Here is a 23,429-nt window from a genome sequence, read left to right as displayed (position 1 = left end):
TGCACGGTTTGAGGCGTTATCAGCCCACTGGCGGTGGTCAATGTGGCAGGCACCAAGAGATTTCTTTAGGCAGTCCTTGTACCTTTTCTTTGGTGCACCTCTGTCACGGTGGCCAGTGGAGAGCTCGCCATATAATACGATCTTGGGAAGGCGATGGTCCTCCATTCTGGAGACGTGACCCATCCAGCGCAGCTGGATCTTCAGCAGCGTGGACTCGATGCTGTCGACCTCTGCCATCTCGAGTACCTCGACGTTAGGGGTGTGAGCGCTCCAATGGATGTTGAGGATGGAGCGGAGACAACGCTGGTGGAAGCGTTCTAGGAGCCGTAGGTGGTGCCGGTAGAGGACCCATGATTCGGAGCCGAACAGGAGTGTGGGTATGACAACGGCTCTGTATACGCTTATCTTTGTGAGGTTTTTCAGTTGGTTGTTTTTCCAGACTCTTTTGTGTAGTCTTCCAAAGGCGCTATTTGCCTTGGCGAGTCTGTTGTCTATCTCATTGTCGATCCTTGCATCTGATGAAATGGTGCAGCCGAGATAGGTAAACTGGTTGACCGTTTTGAGTTTTGTGTGCCCGATGGAGATGTGGGGGGGCTGGTAGTCATGGTGGGGAGCTGGCTGATGGAGGACCTCAGTTTTCTTCAGGCTGACTTCCAGGCCAAACATTTTGGCAGTTTCCGCAAAGCAGGACGTCAAGCGCTGAAGAGCTGGCTCTGAATGGGCAACTAAAGCGGCATCATCTGCAAAGAGTAGTTCACGGACAAGTTTCTCTTGTGTCTTGGTGTGAGCTTGCAGGCGCCTCAGATTGAAGAGACTGCCATCCGTGCGGTACCGGATGTAAACAGCGTCTTCATTGTTGGGGTCTTTCATGATCAATCCCATTGAAATTGCCTGTCTATAGCTCTTTCAATCTTTGGTGCATTCTTCTCAGAACTCACACCCTTTCTGAGTTTTATATCAGCAACAGATATGCACACATATCATTTGGTCCCCTTATCTAGTTCATCAAAAACATTGGAAATCATGTTAGACCCAATGTGTCAGTGCTCAAGATTCTGAAGCAAGTTTTGGAACCAATGTAGAAATCAACAGAAACCTGATGACCCAGGGGCAAATGCTGTTGATCTTAGCATTGATTCCAAAACCTGCTTCAGAATATTTGCATTCACAGCACTCATTGTCAAAATATTGTCTCAGTCTCACTGCAGACAAGTGTGAACTTTTCATTTGAATCAACTACTTAAATGCAGTTTACAGCATTCAGTGTTGTTTGTCTGAGAAGTCTAAATGCTTAGCAGCCCATGCCATGTTGGAACCATAACAACATTTGTAGTATCCAAAAGGTGTGTCATCTGAAGCTCAATGTCTAATTTCACCTTTCCAGTGCAGACTAAAAAAAACATGAGAATTTCTTGAAGTATCAGTGCAGCTTTAGAGAAATGTCAAAAGTGCCATTATTTATTCCCATTCAACTTTACTAATAAGCATGATTTGATAAACATGGCACTGTTGCTTGTGAGTTTTAGATGTGTGTGAATTATCTGGTATGTTTCCCATGTTCCAACAATGACTGTTCTTCCTAAAGTACTTCAATGGTCATGAGTTAATTTAAGATGTCAGAAAAGGTTCTATTGAATTGCAGGCAAATAATTTTAACATGAACCAAACATGTTTTTAACACAGGATAAATTCTGAACACTCAAGGAACCTTGTGCCAATTGTTGGGAAATAGATGCAGGGATAGAAGACTCGTTCAGTTTTTGAGTTAACCTCTTCAAGTTTGGCAGCTGAATCTCCGCAGGAGCTTACTGGCTTTGGTGAATAGCCTCAGTCTAAATGTCTTGACGTCTGCTTGTTGCATTTCTGTTCACATGTTACCCCTGAAGTGAGGTAAGCCAGCTTTGATACATTGAAATAAGATACCCAAAATGGTTACATTTAAAACTTCAAGATGTTACCTGCAGAAAGTTCAGAAATTCCAGTATTCATGGACCAGGCCAACAAAACTAAGGAAAATTACCTTAGATTTGCATCCAGCATGTACGACCAGCACAAAATGTATATTTATTCTTTCCAGGGCCATATAATAATGATGATATTATGAGGGAAGGGCTGATGAGATGAAAAAAAAATACAAGCATAAGGAATTCAGTTTTCATAAGTGTTGAGTGATGCGGCTTAGCAAATACAATTAATAGCAGGAATCAAAATCAGTATTGTGAAAACAGAGGGTCCAGGGAGGGGGTGGACAGATTCATTGAACATTAAAGGCAGGACTTTAGGGTAATGAGGCTGCAGGAAATACCAAATAGAATTCGACACTGCAACATCACAATTCTTAATTTGCATCATTGTACCTCATAAGCATTTAATTGGTTATAGAGCTCAAATATATTCTTACAAATCAAATATAAATTTAAATAATTTTCTTTTCATTATTTTTCTGGGCTTTATTTTCAGGTTGCACCAAATATAAAAGATAAAATATTTTGAAATTAACAAATATTAAAATTTAATTTAATCTTGATTAGCTTACCATGTCAGGTAGTGGACCCTCTACAATGTAATGGATATTGAGTCTATGTAAAGAACGATGCATACTCATTAGAATGCTACCTGATATATAAAGAGGCACAAAAGTCAAGCACAAGGTCTCTGCTCTCTTGCATTATCCATCTGTCTCTAGTGTCTCATGCCAATAATTTGCTCATCCATAGACGTGAGTAATGTTGCTTCTCATTTTATTTTTATGGTTGTACACTTGATGAGGCTTGAAGGTGGATGCCTGAAGATAGATTGGGGGAGCTAGAAGAAAGCTGCACACACTTCCTTTTTGGACTGGTGATAAACATTAATATTAACTCCCAGCTGGAAACATTCTGGATGACAGCCATTCTAAGTGTGGTCCATCTGATGCTGAAGGAGAGGAAAGGTAATCAGCTCCAAATAATTTAGAGCAATATGAAAGAAATTAAACAATGAATCAGCACACAAAATGCTGGAGGAACTCAGCAGGTCAGCCAACAACCATGGAACTTTTGTGCCAAAACCTTTAATCAGAAGTAACAATGAACAGGCAGAGGCCTGAATAAAATAGCAAGGGTGGGGGGGGGGGGGGGGGGGGGGGAAGTGATTGACAGATGATAGTTGGTGGAAGGAGGGAGAAATGGGAAAAAAATAAGAACTTAGGAGTTAATAGGAAGAGACGAGGAAAATGCACTCTGTTAGGAGAAAGCGAAGGGGTAAGGAGCTGGAGGAATGAATGTGGGTGACGGGCAGGTGGGGAGGGGAATGAAAAGGAAAGGAGAAGGAGAAATGGGGCAAGAGAGATTTGGAAAAGCAAAGGGTCAGGCTACGGGAAGTTGGAGGTCAATGTTGATACTATCTGGTTGTGAACAACCAAAATGAAATGCAAGGTGCTGTTCTGCAGTCTCTCTCATTAAAACAATGGATTGTAGTTCCTTTCCCATCCCTCTGAGTAACATGTGGTGCTTTGGGAAGGAATGTAGATAGAAACTGGGTAAACCTGTTGAAGGCTTCATTAAATATGTGGTAGGAAGGCCTAAGAATTTCAGAATACAGTATATGTTAACTCTTTAGTGAAGAATAACAATCACCAATGTCTGTTTTTATGCATATAATTATGACATCGATATTACATGGGTTCAATTACATGGTTTACATATAAATAGCACCATATAATTGCTTATGAAATATTTTACCAGATTAAAAAAATGGGAAACTGAATGCTCACAACACATAATTCAAAGTATCTCAAGAATAATCCATGTTCGACGTCGGTGCATTGAAATTAATGCACTAAACATTTCATTGGTAATTCTTAAGGAATAGTATTCTTAAAAAAATTATAGCAGCTCTTTGTATCCTTATTTAAAGGCAGTCTGGGGATGGGCTTAATTTGATAAAGATTGTGATTTTAAATAAATATTTTGTGTGATTTTCAGTGAATTATATTTCTTTCAAATTAAAAAAAAATGGAACAAGTTCAATAGGTAAACATATCTTTCTCTTGTTGGGGCATCCATCAACAAAGTGGACTGCATTTATTCTGCATTTGGTATGCTCACATTAAAACAGCATTTTTTAAAATCAAGAACAGTACTGCAATTTTGATGTTTGCTTCATTTTGCTGAGAATAACTGAATGGTAAGGTACTGTATTTTATGCCCCCCTGGGGGGGATCTTTTCCCTCAAAAATTGCCTCAAAAACCACCCCGGGTCCTATACACACTCACTGCCAGCCCCTGATTCAATTTGCTTGGGGAGGGCGGGGCCGTGCTCGTCAAAAAAAAAGGCTCAACATGGAGCCAGATCACCGAGGGCCAGCGGTCCCCTCAAAGCAAGTAATAGATTATCTGGTCCCCAGGATGATGGGGCTTTCCCATTGCCCTGTTGACCAGCTTTTCTCCCTCCCGCACTCGCACGCCCCCCTGGAGACCCAGTGCGCCGGTCAATCAGTCAGTGTTTGCTCTGTGGGGTGAAGCGATCTGAACCTCGGTATGTGGCAGGTAGGAGGACATGTTGCAGATGTTGCTCATGTGTGAGGAGGCTTTGGTGTCTCGGCCATGGAAGGCTGGAGGATTTTAAGTGAGGTAAGTGAAGATTCACACACGTGTTATCTAGAAGGGGCTTTGCAGGAGGAACCCGTTCACCAACTTACAGGTACCCATAAATACACTAAAACAATTTTTTCCAAAAATTTCAAACTAAAAATGGGGGGGGGGAGGGGGTTCTTATATGCCAGTTGATCCTATGTGCCATCAAATACAATGCTGCAAATTTGCAAAATAAGCAAAATCAATTCACTTCACTTACCTATCTTTAAACTTTCAACTTCAGAGTTGACTCTTTATCTTCTCAGATGCCATTCTGCTGCAGTCCTACCTACTAGAGCCGAAAACAAACCTTGTATGAGAAACATTTTCATCAGCCTGTCAAATTACAGCAAAATCAAGCAATTAACCACACTTTTGAGATGCAAAACTGACCTTCATTAAACAGTTTGCAAGGATTTTGTACACCTGTGGCCCTTTTCCAAATTTTCTGACAAGATATGCACATGAGCAAAAGGATGGAGGAAGGTGCAAAGACAGTACCCTGATACATTAGCATGGATCTTAAAACTCTGCAGGTATGAATAGGAGACTGAAGGTCCACTTCACTTGAAGTTCAAAGGACTGGCTCTTTTTATTTGGGCTTCTAGCATGTGAGTTTGAAGGTGGATGTTGGTGCAGAGCGGATTACATTCTTTTCCTCCCTCCCTTCCCTGCTGATGTCCTCTCTGATCATAGTCACTTCCTTAACTGATTTGCCTGGATTAACTCATCAACCACGCCAAATGATCTTACAGACCCTACTGATGAAACGTCGCCAATAGTTTCTTGAGATTCTCTAACTCCTATTACCTGGTAGTAGTCAAAATTCATAACAGATCCATCATTTCCTCACCCTTAATTTTATTTCCAACCTGCTCTTTCAAATGTCCTCCACTGCAATAGCACTATACCTTAAACAAAGAACATGTTTTCTCTGTAAATGTTTTGCATTGTGATTCTATTTGATGGGGGAACCATGAGGTGAGCTTGCTTCCAAAATAATATAATTGTTTCACAGAAATTCAATTTTAATGTATGTTTTTTTTTGTGAACAATGTAATTTAGAGGCAAAATTTTTTTCTTAACAAGATTGCATCTGGCAGAACATCAGATTATACCAGCCTATTCTTCTAGTTGTGGGAACTTCCACCTGAAGAGCAGTTGTTTGAAGAAGGCAGCTTATCAGCAAATCTCTGGGGAAATCAGGAAAGGCCAACAATTTTTGGCTTCTGCAATGATATCCACATCCTACAGAGGCAACATTTTCCAATACTTGAATTTTGACCAAGGTACTTCAATAAATAACTTGCTAGAGTCTTTTAAATTTAAAATTTTTAAAATTTTTAAAGTATGACAATGTAGAACTTTTATTTAATGTAACTTTTGTACTTATAACCCTAAGAACTTAAGAAGATAATGAAAACTGACTTTGTCTTTGCAAAAGCAACAGCAGAATTAAAAATAACTGCTGATTGAACCAAGAACTGGGATCGCAAGTTTACTTTATGTACAGACGTTCCATTTATTCATATATGAATGTGCTAAGTTTTCTCTTGGTAACCGTACAGCAGGAAAAATAAAATCTGGGTGATTAAAGTTTTTATTACATTTCCTTTTGGTTCAATGGTGATAAGAGGCTGTTTTCTTCATGCTCTTCAGCTTTTATAAGAAGAAAAAAAAGGGGAAAAAAATATTTCGGAAAAAAACACTTGGATTTATTTTCAAATTGTAATAATGAGCTCAGAATATTTTTTGTTGCAGTTCTCAGCTGTTTGGCCACCCCAGCTCAATGGCACTTTGAATTATGAAATATGTTTACACTGTTTTTATGATAGGTTATGTTTGTTTTTCACTGTTTTGTCTGATATTTATTCAGCAAACCATGACCATTCTGTTCAGTTTGGGACTTTAAATTCCTCATGCCAAATTGTTTATTTAAATGATAGGTAGCATTTACTTGGCAATTATCCCTGCAGAACACAATGTTCTAACTTCTGCATCCCGAGCAACTATCCTTAGGTGCCAAACTCTGGTGTTTTTGGGTTGTTTGCAGTTAATATGCAAATATACCTTGCAGAAGGGCGGCACGGTTGGCATAGCGGTTAGCTCAACACCTTTATAGTGCCAGTGATCGGGACCGGGGTTAGAATCTCGCACTGTCTGTAAGGAGTTTGTACGTTCTCCCCTTGTCTGCATAGGTTTTCCCCAGGGACTCCAGTATCCTCCCACCCTGACACCAGGTTTGTCAGTCATTTGGGTGTAATTGGGTGGCATGGGCTCATGAGCCAAAAAGGCCTGTAACAGTGCTGTATGTTTAATTTTTTAAAATTAGGATCAAATGCAGTATTTTCTTTGACTTTGTCATACAGGGCATTGTTGCTGAGCTTTGAGATACCTACTGTCAATGGATAATTTTCCAACTATAGCTCTACCATTATCTAATTACCTGTGCTTGCAGGAACACACACAAAACAAAAAACACCTCACAGAGAATACTAGATCAATGATCTTGTGTGGAAAGGAAAATACGGTTTTCTCAGTGGAGTAGTAACTGTGCCTGATACATCTGAAAGTTGGAAAGATGCAGGACTCAATAATATGGCCTGTGCAAGAATGTATGAAAATAAGGCTACAAACCGTCAATGTTCTATGCTAAAATGCATAACAGAGAGCGAAACACAAAAGAGACAAGGTGCTGGAATCTTCAACAGACAAGAACTCAACAGGTCAGTCAGCATCCATGGGTAGAAATGGTCAGTCAGTCAATGAATTGGGTTTGGACCCTTTGTCAATACAATGGGAAGGGAGTAATAAAGGGGGAAAGAAGCTTGGGAAGGAGTTCAGGGGTGATAGGACTGAAGGTGTGAGAGGTAAAAAGATAGGTAGAGGAGAGACCACCTGCAAAGGAAGCAAAGAAGAGTGGGAAAATTAAGGAGAAGGCCAAGAAAAGATGGAAACAGTGGAATTTAATGGGGATGGAGAGATTGCCAAAGATTTGAAAAATCAATGTTCATGGTGTTAGATTTATGGCTGTCCAGAAGGAATATGATGCGTTGATCCTCTATTTTGCATTTGACCTCTGCTTGACAATGGTTGAGTCCAAGAACAGACATGTTGTAGGAATAATGGTTGGGGAGTTCTGGTTGGCTAATGGGAGCTCAAGCAGAAATAGGAGCAGGTGCTGGCCATTGGTCCATCAAGGCTGCTCTGTCATTTAATAAAATAAGGCTGACCTGGTTTCAGATCTGCATTTTCCATATAACCCTCTTTGAAAACAATCTATCTATCAGTAGTTTAAATATATTCACTAAGTTGTCCTCCACATCTTCCCTGGGCAGAGAATCCCACACTCTCCAAGATAAGGAATTCTTCCTCATCTCCATCCTAAACGTATCCTCATATCTTTAGGTTTTGTCCCCTTGTTCTCAACTCACCTATCAATTGAAACATTTTTCCATCCTCATCTTATCTGATTATTTGATTATGACCAACATCCTCTCTCCACCTCATGATCTTTGGTAAGATGGATCAATCCCATGCTCTGTTCAACTGAATGTGGACTTGGGAAACAGAGAGGGTTGTATGACTACAACAAACCACCAAATAGGTTAAAATGAGCTTAAAGCTCATTAAATTTGTAAAGGTAAAATAATGTAAGGGGACCAGAGGTGTCTCTAATAATGAAAATAACATCCTCATTGTTGCAGAGACCAATCAGCTGAAATAAAAGAGAAGTTATCTTCTGTAGCTTTAGGTTATTTACCTGGGGTATGGAATATACAACCCTTTTTTGAGAAAAATTGATAGCTCTTTTGGAACTATAAGTGCAGAGAGCAATTTTACTGAGTTTTACTGCTTCCTTGGATGCTTCTGTATTACTCAAAATTTTAACTGAGTCTGAATTTTTTGAATCCCTCCAACAAGTTATCACACAAAGAGAAGACATGGCTCTGGATTAAAAAGCAACAATGGCCTTATGATTTATATAGAGCTAAGCTTGGTAACCTTGTCCATTATGACTTGCAGAACCTGTTGTACCTGGCATTCCATTCATCCAGCTATGAAATTGATGAGTCTATTCCACACAGCAATGTAATGAAATCATGAGCTATGGATCCCACACCCTTGTCCACATATAAAAATAAATTATGCACCATTGGTTAAAAAAAAATCAGGATATCACATTTGATGTTTGTTGATTTAAGAAGCTTCTAGTTGCCATGTGGTTCACTCCAGTAGCAGACAATAAACGGAAGGTGTCAATTTTTGCTTCGAATTCAGTCATTCTGACAATGGCAGTTTCACCTCAGGAAATGTGGGGTCTCCTTTGCTTACATCTGAACAACCCTCACCATTCATCAAAGAAGAATGTTCTGTCTTGATAAAGAATTGCGGCAGAAACTCAGCAGGGTATAGAAATGACCATCAACATTTTTTGAGTCAAAACCCTTTCATTGACTGACACTTCTACCCATGGATACTGTCTGTCCTCCAAGGTTCCCCAGCAATTCTTTGTCTGTTGGAGATTCCAGAATCTGCAGCTTTTCTATTTTTCAAATATAATATCATGTCTGATTTATGATAAGGGTAAAATTACTTTGGAACAGAGTAATTTTCAAGTGTTAAAGAGAAATATATTTGAAGCAGATCTTGAAATATATTTTGTCAGAATGGAGTAATTTGGTGATGGGTGGGGGAAGGGGGAAGAGGGTGGTGTCACACTCTTTCTCAAGCCACCATTGATTTGAGGCTGCCCCAAATTCAAGTTTTGGAGGTGCTCCTCTGAAGGATATCCATGCTCAACAAGTGAATGTTGGCCATGTTTTAACAGTGATCAAAAGTTATACTGGAATGGGATTGATCAGAACATTGAAGTCTTGCTTGGTGCTTCAAGATGGAGCCAAAGGGAATTAATGAAGTCATAATAGTCAGGAGCTATTCAACGAAAGTTATTGACCATAGGCAGACATTTACATTAGTTTATTCACATTACAGCCAGATAGAGCATGACTAAGAACAGGAGGTACAGAATGAACGTGGATATGAGTTAACAGGGATATTTTTATAATGAAGTCATTCCTGGGCAGACCATGAGTCAGGAGGCAGAGAACAACACTATCATGTGGATGGCATATGATCTACCAGAAGAGCTAATCCTCCAAAATTGAAGGCACATGGAATGGATATTTCCAAAGGACATAAATCATATCAGTGTCCAAGAAGAGGAGATGAGCTGTTTCAATGACTATCATATCCTAATTATTTTAATTTTTAAAATGTAGACATACTGCACAATATTGGGGCCTTCCAGCCCACAAGTCCATGCGGCCCTATTAACCTACAATCCCCATACATTTTAAAAGGTGGGAGGAATCCGGAGCACCCGGAGGAAATCCACACAGTCACGGAGAGAATATTCAAACACCTTACAGTGCTGTATTCGAACCAAGGTTTCTGGCACTGCAATAGCATTGCAATAACTGCTAAGCAGACCTGCCACCCTCATCATCTACAATGATAAAATGCTTTGAGAGGTTGGTCATGGCCAGAATAACTCAAACCTAGAGACATAGACCCACTGCAATTAGTCTACCGCTATAATTGCTTCACAACTGATGCAATCTCACTAAGTTCTCCATTCAGCTCTAGATTACCTAGTCAAAATCATCATCTACATCAGATTGCTTTTCATCGACTATATCTAAACTTTCAACACTATTATACCCTCAGTACTGGTTAATAAGCTTCAAAACCTGGGCCTCTACACCTCCCCCTACAACTAGATGTTTGACTGCCTCATCTGAAGCCCACAGTAAATATGACTCAGAAACAACATCTCTTTCTTACACACAATCAACATAAGTGTACATCAAGAATGTTTGCTTAGCCCACTCCTCTACCCACTCGACTATGTGGCTAGACACAATTCAAATTCCATTTACAAATTTGTAAAATACACCACAGTCTTTGGCAGAATCACAGACGGCAATAAAGAAGTGTTAAGAAGTAAGACAGATCAGATGGGGTTGAGTCGTGTCACAACAACAACCTTTGCACTTAACGTTGGCAAAACTAAAGAACTGATTGTGGACTTCAGGAAGAGGGAAATAAGAAAAACTTGAACTAGTGCTCTCTGAGGGGTCAGCAATGGAAAAATTTAAGAACTTCAAATTCCTTTGTGTCAACATCCCTGAAGATTCATCTTGGAGGCTTAATGTTGATGTAACCATGAAGACGGTTTGACAGTAGCTATATTTCGTGAGGAGTTTGAGGAGATTTGGAATGTTACCAAAGACTCTTACACATTTCTATAGGTGTACACTGAAGAGCATTCAGACTGGTTGCATCATCGTCTGGTCAATGCACATGACTGAAAAAGACAACAGAGTTGTGAACTTGGCCAGTGTCATCAATGGTATCACCCTTCAATCAATTAAGGACATCTGCAAGACACAGTGTCTCAAGAAAGCAGCCTTTATCCTCAAGGACCCTCACCACACCCCCACCTCCCCCCCCCACCCCCAGCTCCGCAGGACATGCCCTCTTCTCACTGCTACCTTCAGAAAGGAGGTACAGGAGCCTGATGACAAACACCACATTTTCCCCTTTGCAATCAGGATTTTGAATGGACAATGAACCACACTTTTCTCTGTATTAATGTTTTTTTTTCTACTTTTAAAAATGTTATTTATAGCAATTTTGCACTGTAATACTGCCGCTAAAAATAAATTTCATTACACATGTTCATGCCATTAAATTCTGATCCTGATTTCAGGAATGACAAGTGATCTTCTACAGTTAAGAACAAGAAGTAGATGGGTTACATTTTTAGCTGTTTGAATTTATATATGCAAAAAAATGAATAATCTATTGCATTACTTTGTATATGCAAATAGTTGATGATTTTTGTGGGGTTATTTCATCATAAAGCAGAACCAGTATTGTGTATATGCAAGGGTAATTGTAAGAAGTGAGTAACTATGACCTCAGTTGATTGTTATACATGATGCTGTTTGGTTGAGCAACAATGCCTTTGATAAAGGATTTTCTGTTTATAGCTTCATCTCTGTCACATTGCTTGTATTTGTATCAATACAAAGAAAACCTGACATCACGGATATCAGCTTTGAATCGGTACTACCACATTTTCTTGACTCTATGTTAAAGGATGATTAGCAAACCCAGGTTTGAATGACTGTAAGGAGATTGTACATTTTACCCTTGACCTGCATGGGTTTCTTCCGGGAGCTCCGTTTGCCTCCCACCCTCCAAAAACATAGGGGTTTTGTCGGTTAATTGTTGTATTTGGGTGGCATGGGCTCATGGACTGGAAGGGTCTGTTACCATAATGTAACTCTAAATTTAAAAATCTTCATTTAAAAATACACATATGAATGGCATTAGTTCTGAAATAAAACAGAACATCCTGGAAAACTTACCAGATTACTCAGCCTGTGTGGAAAGGGAAACAAAGTAAGTTAATTTTATGTTTGCAGAGTGAGTTGGGAAAGAATGGACAAGACAAAAGGAATATCTCTAGTGGGGAATGGCCAGAGTTGCCTGAGTGATAAGATGACGATGAAACATCTGTTAATGCAATGAGAGCTTAGAGATGGAGAGAAAGCAAGCAAAGAGGCATGTAATAAATATAAAATTCAAATCATTCGTGTGGAACATACCTCACAGATCAGGCAATATCAGTGAAGTAGATAACCTACTGTAGAACTGGCCAATTCTGATACAAAGAGAAGATGTACATTACTTATAATACGTCCAAATAGAAGATGACATATTGTTCCTCATGCTTTTATTAGATACTATTGGAACAGTATAGGAAGCTGCAGGGAGATAGGTCAAAATGGAAAAAAATGATGGGGAATTAAACTAACAGGCCACTGGAAGATCAGAGTCTGCTGAACAATAATGCTCCACTAAATGATCACCCAACATGCATCTGATTTCTCTAATGGAGAGGAGAGATTATACGATGAGCACTGAATTCACAAGCCCAAAAGAAATGCAAATGAATTACCGCTTCACATGAAATTTGCAACACCTGTTCTTTTACCTTGTCCCTTCTTGTGAGAATGGATTAGGTAAAAGAGCAAGTATTGTATATCTTGCTGTTGCGTGGGAAAGTGCAAAGTGTAGGGCCTGGTTAATGGAAATGAAAAAGCAAATCGTGTTTAGAATCCTTACTGGAGACAGGGTAAGCGACTAAACACTGAGATAGATGTGGGTGTCTATAGGCTTGTAATAGGGCAAGAATTTTTTCTATTTCTTATAAATTCTGCTCCTCCAAGAAATTTGGAAATGTTGAATGGAGCAACTAACCTAATATCACTCCACGTACAATGACATTTGAAGTTAAATTACTCTTGCTCTGATGCATTTCCTTTTCCTTTATTTTGAAATGTGCTACATTCCTTTAATTATGGAGCCATGTTTCTGCAACTGCTGCACTTTCAAAATAATTGTTCCATTTGTCTCTCACTCCAACACAGTTTCAATTTACACTGCTTATTTACTCAGCCTGTGAGATGATATTTTCCTTTGAACTCCAGTAGCAATAATCAGCATCACTTTAGCATTCATTTTGCAGCCAATGCTGTAACACGTCTTTTATTAATTTAGAGCTGTAAAGTCATGCCAGTTGGTTTTTTTTCCTGCTTGGGGGAGCATTATGTTCTGCATCATCAAGTGGCTTCATGCAACCCAATGTATGCCAGCCACTCTTCATGTAGTTGTGATCACAGCATGCTCTATTCAAGAAATACCTGTGATTCTGCTAAATAGCCAAAGAAGTATGGGAAGCTGACCTTGTGATAGAATCTGAGCCAATCCAATATTGTTGGCATATGAATGGCCTTCATCTGCCCTTTGCAGGTGATAGACATGGAAACCTTTCATGGGATTTCTTGGTTGTCTTCTTGTTTTGGGTAAGGGACTGGTGTGCTATTTTATCTCCATGTCAGTCATCAGGGAAGAAGGAGGAAGTTGAAAATCTTGGAGACATGGAGTCCAAATCATATGGCATCAAAACAGATCCTCAAACTCCCATCTATACAAATCCAAAACTAATCCTAAGTAATCCCATCAACTCCTCCCACCCCAAGATTATACCACTCACCTACAAACGAGGGTCAATTCACTGTGATCAATTATGAGCCAAATCATTAAAATGTTGTTCTTCATTTAATTATTTATCCTGCATATCTCTTGGTAATTGACAGATCTGATCACCAACGGTCATCCAGTTTTAAGAAAGATGTTAATAAACTGGAAAGAGTGCATAAGAGATGGACCAAGATGTTTCTAGAGCTGCGGGCATGAGTAATATAGAGAGGCTGGATAAGCTAGGTCTTTATTATTTGGAGCTTAGAAGACTGAGGGGCAGCATAATAGAGATATATAAAATAATGAAAGGTGTGGATAAACTAAATTCTCATGGTCTTTATCCTGGACATACAATTATATAACAACCAGGTGTAGGCTTAAGGTGAAAGAAAGAGAGTTTTAAAAGTAGAGTCCATGAACTACAACAAACTTCCAGAGGAAGCACTGAAGTGGCACAATTATGAATTTCAAAAGATTTTAGGAAAGATATATATTAATAAGTAGGGTTTAGAAGAATGTAGTCAGATGGGACTAGATCAGAAAGCCAACTCAAAAAGTTGGCTAGACAGAATGTCAGCACAGATGAGTTGGGTCGAGGGGCTTGTTCAATACTGATTGACTCCAGGATTCTGAACCGATGATATGTGCACATTATGTTTAGGAAATTTACTTCTACCCACAAAACCTAGACTGAGGTAGACACTCATTTTTACACCAACCCATTCAGCGGTCTCAGTGTATAAAGGAACCTCCAGCATTGCTGAAAAGCTGTGTTCATTCAACAATGCTAATTCTTGAAAAATCTGACCCCCTGCATGGCCAAAGAATCACATGGTGGCCATCTAGACAATTAGCAAATAACTCCACTAATCAAGCCATTGTTTGTCCAAAGTCAAATCCCTACAGTTACTATTGAGACTGCTGGTAGGTGGATCAGACAGTTTTGTTTGAAAGTAAGCAAATGTCTAGACTAAGTGAGGGAAATATATCAGTAAATGGGATCAATAGGATTTATGAGAGCTGCCATAAACTTGACAGACATAAATCTGACAGTCTGCCATGCTGCAGATTAGACATTAGTTAGAAGGTGCTCTGTTGGTTACTAGAAGAACAAGAGAATTATTTCTGTTCACAGAGAAAGAATGAGTAAATTAATTAAGTAAGAAACAAAATCAGAATTGTGAATGACAGACAAAGATACCTGCAATGGTTCCTCCTTTTTGAGAAATGCTTTGAATATGTGACCCAGGAAGTTATTCCATAGGAGAAAGTTTCTATAAAATAGAACAGTACTGCACAATATGAACTCTTCGTCCATTTAGTTGTGCCGGCCTATATAAGTCTACTCCACATCAACCTAACCTTTCCCTCCCTTAGAGTCCATACTCTCCATTTTTCTTACATCCATATGCTTTTCTAAGAAATGTTTAAATGTTCCTATTGTACCAGTCTCCACCACAACACCTGGCACTCCATCACTCCAGACACCCACCACTATGCATAAAAATCTACATCTGACATCTCCTCTGACCTTAGACAGATGTCCTCTGGTAATCCAACCCAACCCAAGCTTTGAATAAAGGATGATATCGGGTGAAAGGATGATTATGGAAATTGGACTGGCCAGATCAACACATTGTCATTCAAAAACTAAGATCCTTGCCATGTGCTCCTGTTGCTTCCCATCCATTTACTGCAATCACGTAATCCTTAGAATCCAAGATGGTATTATTGTTATTGAGATCTGTACCTTAGATAGGCTTCTAGTAATTTGAGGAGTGAATGGATTGTCAGTGTCCACTGCACCCAAAGATGAAATAGGGTTCTAGTTAGAATCTATCCAAACATTTGGGATATTTGCCCCTTTAAAATATTACCATCGGCAAGATAAAATTTCAAAATGTAGAATCCTGTCATCTTGCTCTTTTTTTTCTTCTGAAGCAGTCCTTCAAGCCTCAGGATAATTTAATTCTTATCCTGCTTTGGGGGTTCTGATGTAGCTCTTGAGGATAATGTGGAATTACCAGACCTTCCTACAGACAGAATGGGATATGTGGTGGAATATTTTGTAACATTGTGTGCTCCTACTGAAGCACACATGGGGCTTTAATTTGCCCTTAGGTAATAGTTCTCAATACCATCCCAGAATCTTGTTCTTGGCTTTGACTGATCATGGACCAGAAGTTCCTAGGATTCAGTCGAGACATTGTATATTTCATGGAGCTTTAGAGCACATTCTTATATATTTCTCTTCATTCATCTAATATCCTTTTCCCATGACAGAGTTGAGAATGGATTGTCTGTTTTAGGATTCTGGTGTTGAGCACATCAACCACATGGCCTGCCCAACATTATAAACCAAATGTAATTTGGCCTCAGGGCTATTGAACTGGGAGCAATACACAAACATTGGTTCACTGATCCGTTGGAACATTTAGAGCATTTTTGCCAAAACTCCAAGGTCGTATTGTTACAGTGACTTGAGACGCTTACTCTGGATACTCCTGGTCTCAGGAGCATATCGGAGGATAAGGATAGGGCTGTGGCAGTGACATGCCTACAATGAGCACCCTATGGCAATGGATGGTGGTGTAGACTTAAACCAAATTTGTTGATATACAATTTCCCACCAAGGGGCTGAATTCAACCTGGTCCTGCATTGAGTTGTGAGCAATATCCTTTTCAGTATAAGTCTCAGAGGAGGTATTTTGTTTGAGAACTATAAAATATTGAGCATTATTTTATTAGATTTTACCTGTTATTTTTTTTTGTTTGTAAGGGTCAAGAACCATGGGACATAATCTTAAAATTGGAGCTGGGCCAATCAGGAGAAAAATCAGAAAGCAATTTTACCTAAATGTGGCTTGGGATGGTCGGTCAATTGCAGCTCTCGAGTGGTGGATAAATGGAGCTGAAGCATAGGTCAGCCAGGGTCTAATTGAAAAGAAATGTAAGCCACTGAGGTTGAATTGTTTACTACTGTTCCGTTGTCCCTTTGTTCACTCCTCTGGTAGCAGACAGCCAATATCAATCAAGTGCAGAATTAATTGATTTCTCTTCCCTAAGCATAGGATCTTCAATATATTCAGGCAAATTAACTATGTTCTGCCAACAAACTCCTTTTGCTCAACTGACATTTGTTATGAGAGTTTCAAATCCACAGAAATATACAGCTCATGAGGCTATTTGTCTCTTCACAAACTACCCCTAAAAGTTGTGCACTTCAACTGCTTTTGGAAAGTTAACTTCGACTTTCATTAAAAGGTGAATATCAGTAATATTTCCTGCGGTAGAGCCTTGCAAGCAGCAGCAACTCTCCTAATGCAGCAAATTTATCATCACTTCCTGAGGTCATGAAGGATATTGTGTAAATCCAACATTTTATTTCTTTAAGCAACAACTTTAAGTTGATGCTTACTCATCTTTGACATGCCAGTCGGGAGAAATAAGAGGAACCACAATGTTTGTGGAAATAGTTAAAGGAAAGTGATCAGTAATGGTCCGATCTTTGATAAATATAGTGACATTATGATCCATTTCACTGAAGTTGCACTGGAAAAACAGATTTGAATTATTTTCCAATTTCCACTAAACTTTGGTATGGCATAATACAGAAATGAATGTTGTAACATATACCCCACTTACTTACATGGAAATAAATGAAAAACATTAATCTCTAAATAAGACATGGATTAATGAATGTGATATGATGACAGGTGCTTTGGGCATCCTCACATTATATCATATTGATTTATCTGTGTCACTTCAAATTACTTTGTAAGCTTCAGCTCGCCAGATGTTAGATACTAAGCAGATACTTTGAAGCAAATTCTGAATCATTTCAACATTTTGGGCACAAATAAATCAATATTTTAGTTTTAACAAACAGAATCATTTCTGAGATTATACATATTTTTCATTTAACTTCCTCTAGTAAATCATAACAGCAGAAAGCAATTATGTCATTTCCAAAGGCTGATGAGTCAGATAAAGAAAAATTGTATTTCATTGCACCCGCGCGCACGCGTGTGTATACGCTCATGTGTTTGTGGGCGTAATTGTGCAAGATCATGGTGATGTTGCGGAAACAAACTATAAAACCCATCACAGCTTCTCACTAAAGATTATAAGGCATTAATAGCTTCATCATTTTTTGAAGGATTATGCTGAAATATTGGAATGTGCATACACAGATATATAGGAAATATACAGTATGGACAAACACACACACAACACATATGTATATACAGGAAAAACAGCAGGTCAAACAGCAAACTTTACATAATAAAGATAAAGATACATAACCAACATTTCTGACTTGAGCCCTTCATCAAGGTATCAGCAAAATGTAGGCAAGCACCTGAATAAAAGGGTGGAGAACAGGGTGAAGAGCACAGACCCACAGACAAGATGTGGATAAGAGGAGAGCACAAGAGAAAACAGGGGAAGGGAAAATAGCTCTGATAATGGAAAGGGAAGGGGGTGGAGTGCTGGAGGGAAGGAGACTGAGGAATGGGGAAGAGGGGGTAAATGGGGAGTGGTCCAACAGATGTCAGAGAAGTGGATGTTAATGCCATCCAGCTGGAGAGTGCCCAGATCTGGTGAGTTTCTCCAGCATTGTGAATTTCCTCAATTATCTTTTATTTATTCAGCTAATCAAATAACCACAGAGAGGTAACAAAGAACTGTAAATTATACAGCAGAAAAGAGGATGCAGGACAAAATCAATTACACCAAAATGGAATTTGCTCTCACAATTACATAAGTATCTTAAATATCGACAAGAAGAAGCTAAATGAGCACATCACGGAGAAAAGTATTGAAGCATGAAATAATGTTAGGTGAAATGGAGCAAGAGAAAATTATAAACCTTGATATATACAAATGGCCTAGATTGCAAACTATTATGCTCTATTTTCGCTGTAATTCTGCATTGAACTTACGTAAAATAAAATTGCTTCAGAATAGGACTTCCTTTTCCATTCTTAGTAAGTGAATATTGCTGGCTTGGCATTCATTTATTATTAAATCATAAAAAGGTTAGAAGGCATTTCCCCACTGGAGATGTTCTGTTTTTTCAGAGGCCTTGTAGCACCTGCCACAGCAGCACAATCAAATAAATGCTCACTACTCGCAGTTCCTGGTGGAATGTCTTTAATCATGTGATCCACCCTCTTTACATCACTTCCGCTTCAGAAACCTGAAACCGGAAGTGATATCACGGCGCATCCCTGAAGCATCCAGACAAGTCTTTCTGTCCAAAGACTTTGGAGGGCAAACACCGTCTTCTCAGGTGAGTACACCATGGAGATTCGGCCCATCGCTGGCCGCAACTGAGCGGCCCATTATATCAGCCGCCCCCAGAATCCCCTTTAAGACGTGCACATGCAGTAGACTTGGGAGAGCAACCTCTGAGCCTTAGGGAAGGATACGGCATAAATAATGATAAGTCCAAGAGTGTGTGCTTTAAACAGCCCACTGTCAATAAGACTGTTCTCTTGCCAATGTTCAATGTGAACATTACGCTGTCACGCCACAAAACCTTGAAAGGTCCCTCATATTGCCTTCATAGTGGAATGCCTTGTTCTTGCCAATGGACAAATACATGCTCTGCTGAACGCAGGTCCTCTGAAATGTGGGATGGCAGATCTCCATGGCGTCTCACTGGAGGAGGGTTTCATGCAGCCACCCGGTCTCGAAGTCTCTGCAGAACATTAAACTCATCAAAATCTTCATCTGGTTGGTTGAAGTGCAGGTCACATGGAACAATTGGAGGGGCACCATAAACCATTTCCGCTGATGAAACAGGCAAATTTTCTTTCAACGCAGTCCTTATCCCCAGTAGCACCCAAGGTAAATGATCCATACAATTGAGGCCTATGAGTCTGGCTTTCAAGGTGGACTTAAGATGCCTGGGTGATAGGCAGTGGTATGATGTAATTGACTTCCACAGAAATCCTCCAAACCAGTCCATAAGGACATAAGGATGTCATAAAGTGGGCTCCATGATCTGACATGATGTGTGTGGGAACAACAAATCTCGCCACCCAGTGGTTGAGGAATGCCTGCGCATGGGTTTCAGAATCACTGGGGGGAAGAGGAATGGCTTCTGGCCATCACATAAGATGGTCGACCACAGTAAGCAGATGCTTCATGTCCCTGCTTATTGGTAGAGGACCAACAAGGTTGACGTGCACGTGATCGAACCGGGACTCCACGGGAGAAAAATTTTGCACCGGTGCCTTTGTATGTCTATGCATTTTGGACTGCTGACAGGCCACACAAGACCTGGCCCACAGTGTGACATCCTTTCTCAGCCCATGCCAAACAAATCTGGAGGACGTAAGGTGCACCTTGGCTCTAATGGAAGGATGGGAAAAGCCATGAATGGAGTCAAATAGACACCGTCACCAGGATATTGGGATAATGGGGTGAGGTAGACTGGAGGAAGTGTCACACAATAACATGGAGCCCTGAGGGTGTGGCTGAAAATCTATCACCTTCAACCCTGTGATTGTGTCCGGTAAATTCCGCACATCCTGATCTGCCAAATGGTCTACAGCCAATTTTGCCACATCAAAGCCAACACTAAGTGTCCAGATGGAGGGTTTGGACAATGCATCAGCCACAAAGTTTGTCTTCCCCTCCAAGTGCCAGACATCCATGACGAATTATGAGATAAAAGATGACTGCTGCTGTTATCTGGTGGTCAGAAATCTTCTTGAAGGCAAATTTCAGAGGCCTATGGTCTGTATAGGCCATAAATGGCCTGCCCTCCAGCATGCAATCATAAATGCCTCACCTTTAGATAAAGGGCCAACAGTTTCCGATCAAATACACTATATTTGAGTTGCGGCAGCCTGAGGTGCTTGCTAAAAAATGCTAGAGGGAGCCAATGACCTTGAATGAACTGTCCAACACAGCACCGATCACCCTATCAGAGACATCCACAATGAACGGCAACGGGGCTGAAATATTAGAATATGACAGCAAAGCAGCATCTACGAATGCTGCTTTGGCTGCTTTAAATGCAGAGTCAACTTCTGGGGTCCTGCCCTGAGCAATGCAAACAGAGGGCACAACATGTAAGCAGAAGCCAGACATCACCATACCCAGAGATTTCTGAAGCCCTTTAGCCATGACTGGTCTGAGGAAGCGCTAGTTGGCATCGTCCTTCTGCCGAAGAGGCTTTGCCCCCCAGGTATTATATGATGTCCCAGGAAATCAATGACGGTGAGGCTGAATTGACACTTAATGTGGTTCACCGTGAGGCCATATTTCTTCAAACATAGAAATAGATGTGACAAATGGAGTTTGTGCAACTGAACATCTGGGCTAGCAATGAGCATATTACCAAGATAAGCACTAAGTCCATGTCTTTGCCAAAGACATCCATCAGTTTGGGCTGCGTTTTTGAAGCCAAGGGGAATGCGCAAAAACTCAAATAGGCCAAACGATGTGATTATATCCGTTTTTGGAACATCCACTGGATGCATTAGAATCTGGTGATATCCTTTCACCAGATCCACCGTAGAGAAAATGTGACAGCCATGAAGACGAGCAGCAAAGTCCTGTATGTGTGGGACAGGGTATCTGTCTAGAACCATAACATTATTCAAGCATCAGTAATTACCATTTGGACGCAAACCACCCAGTTGCTTCAGGATCATATGCAAAGGCGATGCCCAAAGGTTCTTTGAACATCGGATGATTTCCATTTCTTCCATAGCTTTAAACTCCATTTTAGCTTGAAGATATTTGTTAGGTGGGAGTCTCCTTGCCCTGGCATGAACAGGTGGCCCCGCAGTTTCGATGTAATGTTCCACTCCATGGGCTGTCAAGGTGCCGCGAAAACTGGAGGCCAAAAGTGATGGGAACTTGTCCAATAGTGCAGTCTATTCATTCAAGTCCAGAGCTTGCACTCCAAGAGAGGCAAAGAAATGATTTCGGAACAACAGGGATACATCTGAAGTGTGGTGGCATGGATTAGCTGACTACATTTCACATCCACCAACAGCTCATGTGCTCTGAGGAAGTCCACTCCAAGGATGGCCTGACCCACCGTAGCAATCAAACAGTTCCAAAGGAAAGTCACGCCTTCCACACAGATGGTAACCTGGCACGTGATGCAAGTGCTGATGGACGTTCTGTTGGCCCCTTGCAATGGGGTCCCCTTGGGCCTTTGCATCTTCTCAAAGAATGAGGGGAGCATCAGGCTGAGCTCTGCACCTGTGTCAATCAGAAATTCTCTCTGGTCATGGCTGTTGCACAAGCACAGAAGGCCAGTTCAAGCGCCAGCCACCGAGGCCACTAATGACAGCTGGCCATGTCATTTCCCATCAGGTCCTCTGACCTATTGGCCGGGTAAGTACATGGAGGCACAAACCTTCGGGCATTTCTACCCCAGCAGCAGTGATAGAAACACCAGTCTCTTCTTTTATCAAGACAGTTGGTCCTCTTTGGTTACGCTGCTGCAGCAGGAGGTGCACACGGTTGTGGAAGTGCCCAGGGTACTGGAACAGTACCTGCCATATATATCAGCTGCATATGCATTGCACTCTGCTTGGGCATGACATACAGCCTATCAGCCACTTGGGTGACTACGATGGGTCACTAAAGTCCATTTTGGCAATGGCAGAGGAGACATGTACTGGGAGTTTGGACAGAAACAGTGTCTCAAATTGAAAACAGTCAGTGTGGCCATTAGCAAATGCAATTATTTCCATTATAAGGTCCGAGGCCTCCTGTCACCAAACCTCTGCATATTCAGGACCCAAATACCACACTCATGCTTGCTGAGCTCCAGCATGTCTAGTAAAAATCGATAGAACTGCGTATATTTCCAGTCCGCTGGTAAGTTGTCAAGATACCGGCTCACCTTTACAGCCATAGTGGAATCCAGGGTGCCAACCACATGCCAGAATCTTGTATCTTCAGAGACAATGTCTTTCAGGTTAAATTGATCTTCAGCTAGCTGAAGCCAAGCCCTTGGCTGGTGTTCCCAAAAGGGTGGGAGGTTAACCCCCACAGCATTAATAGCAGCTGCAGTTGAAGCTGCATCCTGCATGGCTAACAAGTTGTTGAAAAGGTTTCAATGTCGTTGGAACCTGTCGGAGACACCTATGTGTGTCTGCCACAGCAGTGCTACCAAATAAATGCTCACCTCTCAAGAGTTCTCGGTAGAATGCCTTTAATCACGCAATCCGCCCTCTTTTACTTCACTTCCAGTTGAGAAGCCCAAAACTGGAAGCGACGTCACAGCACGTCCGTGAAACATCCCAAAAGCGCGTTTTTCTGCCCCAAGACTTTGGAGGGCCCACACCATCTTCTTAGGTGAGTAAACTGCGCGATTCGGCCCACACCGAGCTGTGACCGCTTGCCCCACTACAACCTCATAAATGACATTTTACCCTGTTCTACTTTCCTATATGAATCCTATATGACTTGACTGCCCTAATGTCTAACTCACCCTCTCAGTGAAGAAATATCTTCTCATCTCCAGCTTGACTGGATGACCCCTTGTTTTGAAACAGTGTTCCCTAATTCTAGACATCCCAGCCAAGGGAAACATCCATTCTGCATTTACCCTTTCAAGCTCCTTAAAAAAAAATCCTACAAGATGGTCACTCATCCTTCCATATTCCAAAGGCAATGAAGCACTTTCATATTGAGATATACAAAATCATGATGAGTATC

At 40.7% G+C, this 23,429-nt stretch overlaps 2 long non-coding RNA genes across 3 annotated transcripts; one reads left to right on the top strand and one right to left on the bottom strand.

Annotated features, from left to right (window-relative positions):
- Positions 1-2,030: 2,030 nt before the first annotated feature.
- Positions 2,031-18,832, bottom strand: LOC138756205 (uncharacterized). The gene is made up of 4 exons (XR_011352857.1): positions 18,677-18,832; positions 4,837-4,908; positions 2,537-2,916; positions 2,031-2,112 (listed from the first exon to the last, which is right to left on the bottom strand). It is a non-coding gene; the product is annotated as an uncharacterized lncRNA (long non-coding RNA).
- On the top strand, positions 11,634-18,685 carry LOC138756203 (uncharacterized). 2 transcript variants are annotated; one of them, XR_011352855.1, is made up of 3 exons: positions 11,634-11,750; positions 16,513-16,683; positions 18,386-18,685. It is a non-coding gene; the product is annotated as an uncharacterized lncRNA (long non-coding RNA). The 2 variants fall into 2 exon arrangements; XR_011352854.1 differs by lacking the exon at positions 18,386-18,685 and having other exon boundaries at positions 16,513-16,707.
- Positions 18,833-23,429: the final 4,597 nt, after the last annotated feature.

This window comes from Narcine bancroftii, chromosome 3 (assembly GCF_036971445.1).
Source record: "Narcine bancroftii isolate sNarBan1 chromosome 3, sNarBan1.hap1, whole genome shotgun sequence".
NCBI classification, from domain to species: domain Eukaryota; kingdom Metazoa; phylum Chordata; class Chondrichthyes; order Torpediniformes; family Narcinidae; genus Narcine; species Narcine bancroftii.
The sequence above is the reverse complement of the archived record's forward strand: the minus strand, read 5'-3'. Positions and strand labels throughout refer to the sequence as shown.